Source organism: Oratosquilla oratoria, chromosome 9 (genome assembly GCF_046742065.1).
Source record: "Oratosquilla oratoria isolate Oo_2021 chromosome 9, ASM4674206v1, whole genome shotgun sequence".
NCBI lineage: Eukaryota > Metazoa > Arthropoda > Malacostraca > Stomatopoda > Squillidae > Oratosquilla > Oratosquilla oratoria.
The window spans coordinates 50,001-55,000 of record NC_134785.1 but is presented as its reverse complement, the minus strand read 5'-3'; positions in this window follow the sequence as shown (position 1 = coordinate 55,000).

Sequence of the window (5,000 nt, the reverse complement as noted above, 5' to 3'; positions counted from 1 at the left end):
CTGACCTGGCATGGCCTCACTTGACCCGTGACGTCACACAGGACTTCGACTTCACTCAGCCAATGGGAATATCCCAGACCAGTGACGTTTGGGCATCCCACTTTCCCAGATCACACACACACACACAAACACACACACACACACACACACACACACACACACACACACACACACACACACACACACACACACACACACACACACACACACACACACACACACACACACACACACACACACACACACACACACACACATAATAGAAAATGCTAGGACCAACTTAAACTATTTTACAGGTATGTGAATGGTAAACTAAAAGAATAAACACGAAATAGTGAAACTGCGTCAAGGGAATGAGGAATACATAGATGTAGATATGGCTGAAATTATGAACAAACATTTTAAATCTGTATTCATAATTGAAAGTACACAAAAGTGGAAGAAAAGACAGAGAGAAAGACCCCCCCAATGAAAGAAATAACTGTGACGCAGAAGGAAATTAGAGCCCAAATAAAAAACATTGACGTCAGAAGATCACACGATCCGGATGGAATTGCAAAATGGATATTAAAAGAATGTATAGATGAACTAACAGACAAAATATATAAGATAATTGATTACTCACTCAAAGAAGGAAAGGTACCACAAGATTGGAAAAATGCAAATATTGTACCAATATATAAAGGAGGGGACAAGGAAAATCCAACTAACTATAGACCGGTCTCCCTTACAAGCACAATAGCAAAAATATGTGAAAAAGTTATCAAAAGTAGATGGATTAAATATCTGGAAGAAAATGATATACTGAATCCAACACAATTTGAATTTAGACACGGATGATCGTGTGCCACTAACTTGATTTGCTTTTACTCTAGGCTAATAGAAATAATGCAAGAAAGGGACGGATGGGGTGATTGTGCTTTCCTAGATCTACATAAAGCATTTTATAAATTACCACACAAAAAGCTACTAAAAAAATGAATCAATAGATAGTGTTCAAGGAAAGTTCAAGGAATGGATGGAAGATTTTTGACCGGGAGAAAAAAGAGGGTGGTACTTGTAGATAAATACTCGACCTGGGAAGTAATGATAAGTGGAGTTCCACAACGTTCTGTATTGGCTCCAATTATGTTTGCCATATATATAAATGACATGGATGAATGTATGGAATGTTATATGAACTTCTTTGCAAATGATGCAGAAGTACTAAAGAAAGTAAGTACAGAGGAAGACTGTGAATCACTACAGAAAGACCTGGATAAAGTCTGGGAATGGAGTCAATAGTGGGAAGTGAACTTCAACATCAAGAAATGTAGTATAATGGAGTTTGGAAAAAGTAGAAATAGAATATCGGGGCAATATGAAATTGGTACAAAGTTAAAAAAAAAAAAAAAAAATAGCTCGGAAAGGGACCTAGGAGTGACTGTCAGCAAAGACATGTCACCAGACAAGTATATTAACATAACAGTCAGAGAAACCTTCAATCTACTAAGATCAATGAAAGTGGCCTTTGATTACTTGGATGAGGAAATGGCAAAGAAGATATAGTTACACTGATAAGACCAAGGTTGGAGTACGCTGTAACACTATGGACACCTACTACTAAAAAGAATATAAAGAAATTAGAAAGAATCCAAAGAGCAACGACAAAGATGGCACCAACACTCTCCAAATTTACATACGAACAAAGATTGTCCAAACTCGAACTACCAACCCTGGAACAAAGAAGAGAAAGAGAAAATCTACTGACCATTTACAGAATTATGAAAGGTGATGGAACTCTTCGACAGAGATGATTTATTAAAGTGGGATAAGAGAAAAACAGGAGGACATGAAAAGAAACTCAAAAAGTATAGTTATAGAAGAGATCTGAAAAAGAATAGCTTCCCACACAGAGTAGTGGATTTCTGGAATAAATTGGATGAGGCAACAGTGTCTGCAAAAAATATACAAGAATTTAAGAACAAACTTGATGGTGAAAGATACAAAGACGGGTTACTACGAGCATAGCTCTTCCTGTATAATACAACTAGGTACAACCAGGTAAATAAACACACACACGTTGGACTTCGTTTCAATCTCTCGGTGGGTGTTATGATTTATTCTTTGTGTCACCAGAGGATTTTCTTCATCTGAGGGAAACCTTCTCAAGAGAACTTACAGGGATAACGACCTAGCAATTAAACTGAAATAGAAAAATAAATAGAAATAAAATAAAATAATATTAGATAATATAAATATGAAATAAAATAAGATGATAGAAAATAGAATAAAGTAAATATAAAATGAAATTAAATAGAATAAGATAAATTATAATAAAATAAGATAATATGGAGTGAAATAAAATAAGATAAATTATGATACAATAGAATAAAGCAAAATAAAGTAAAATAAAATAAAAAAGACAAGATGAAAGAGATGTAATAAAATTAGATGGAATTTTATCAAATCAAATACAATTAAATAAGATCAAATAAAGTTAAATATGATAAAATAAGATTAACTAAAATAAAATAAGTAAAATTAAATAGATTAATAAATATAATAAATATAATAAACAAGATACATAAGATAAATAAAATAATAAAATGAATAAAATGGGATAGAATAATTAAACAAACAAAACAAAATAAAATAAAACAATAGAATAAATAGAATAAGATATGATAAAAATCAAAATAAAACAAAACAAAGACAAACAATTAAAGAAAACAAGAAAAATCGCCTCAAGTTTCACCATACATACACCAAGGGCTTTTCCCCTCTCCACCTTACCAGGGAGGTAGCCAAAGTCAAAAGGCATAGATCCACTCCCACCAATTTCATCCCCACCCACTCCCCTCCTGTTCACCACCCCTCCCTCTTTGCCTCTGGTGGTTTATAATACATGAAAAATGACTCGATGTGTAATGAAAACTTACTACATTTGATCTACGGCCTCAGATTGGCCCTCCAAGTCACTAATTAAGAACATAGGAACATAAGAATGAAGGAGACTGCAGGAGACCATAAGGCCTAAACTAGGCAATACCATGACATAGGCCTTGATTCATTGTTTTGATTCATCGGTGTGGTTACTGCAGAAAGCTCGAACTGGGTTCGAACATATTTCGAAGCTTATTGAAGAGTCATGTTTCATTAACTTTGCTAAACGTCGTATGAAACGTATTAAGAGAAACAGTTTCGTTTTAGCTTCCATTTATTTATCTATTTATTTATTTATTTATTCATTTATTTATTCATCTATTTATATATTTGTTTATTTATTCATTTGTTTGTTTATTTATTTATTTATTTATTTATTTATTTATTTATTTATTTATTTATTTATTTATTTATTTATTTATTTATTTATTTATTTATTTATCTATTTCCATTTTATTTTTTTTGTCTACGGTCTCCATCCATGTCTCTAACTCTAGCTCTATCTCAATCACTGTCTTTATCTCTATTTCTTTATTTCATTATTTTGTGTATGTGTGTGTGTGTGTGTGTGTGTGTGTGTGTGTGTGTGTGTGTGTGTGTGTGTGAGTGTGTATTCACTTGGTCTTTTGGTCTTTTGGATCACGTGTTGGACTCGTGATCGACAGCTATTTCCCTCTTGGAAGAGAGCTCAGAGCTCGTAGGTCCGATCTATGGGTAATGCTATGACCTTGCACACACACACACACACCCAACTCCCCGCCCACGAGAGTCAGAGTAACGACCCGAAGCGCAGCGGTACCGAAATAATTTCGGCCCTGGGCAGGATTCGAACCATGAGGTGCGGGCCACTATTGTGGCAGCTCAGTACTCTACCAACTACGCCACCGAGTGTGTGTGTGTGTGTGTGTGTGTGTGTGTGTGTGTGTGTGTGTGTGTGTGTGTGTGTGTGTGTGTGTGTGTGTGTGTGTGTGTGTGTGTGTGTGTGTTGTGTGTGTGTGTGTGTGTGTGTGTGTGTGTGTGTGTGTGTGTGTGTGTGTGTGTGTGTGTGTGTGTGTGTGTGTGTGTGTGTGTGTGTGTGTGTGTGCGCGTACCTGTCTTTATCTGTGTATGTTTGTGCCTGTCATTCTCTCTCTGCCTGTCTGTCTGTCTGTCTCCCTATCACTATCTCTGTTACTGTTATTCGATGAATGAATGAATGAATGAATGAATGAATGAATGAATGAATGAATGAATGAATGAATGAATGAATGAATGAATGAATGAATGAATGAATGAATGAATGAATGAATGAATGAATGAATGAATGAATGAATGAATGAATGAATGATGGAAAGAAAGCAGGGAGAATGGAGCAGAGAAGGAAGGAAAGAAAGGAGGAGGGAAAAAAGGAAGGAAATAAGGAAGAAAGGAAAGAAAAAATGAAGGAAAGAAGGAAGGAGGGAAATAAGGAAGGGGGGAAATAAGGAAGGAAGTATGGACGGGAGGAAGGGAGGAATGGAGGAAGGAAGGACTGAAGGAAAGAAAAAAGGATGGAAGGAAAGAATGAAGGAAGCAAGAAGAAGGAATGTAGGAAGGAGGGAAGGAAGGAAGGGAAGAAAAAGGAAGAAAAAAATGAAGAAAAAGATGAAGGAAGGAAATATGGAAGTAAAGGAGGAAGGAAAGAAGGAAATAAAGGAGAAAGGAAGGAAGAAAAGAAAGAAGACAAGAAGGAAGGAAAGAAAAAAGGAAAGAAGGAAGGAAGGATGGAAGGAAGAAAGAAAGGATGAAAGGAAGTAAGCAAAACAAGAAGGAGGGAAGGAGGAAAGGAAAGAAGTAGAGAAGGAAAGGAGAAAGAAAGGAGCGATGGAAGGAACGAAGGATGGAAGCAAGGAAGAATGAAAGGAAGGAAAAAATAAAGAAAGGATGGAAGGAAACAAGCAAGGAAGGAAGGCGGGAATGATGGAAGGCAGGAAGGAAGGAAGGAAGGAAAGGAAGGAAGGAAGAAAGAAAGGAAGGGAGGAGGGAAGAAAGGAGGGAAGGAAGGAAGGAGGAAATAAAGAGAGGAAGGAAGGATGAAGAGATGGAAGGAAGGATAG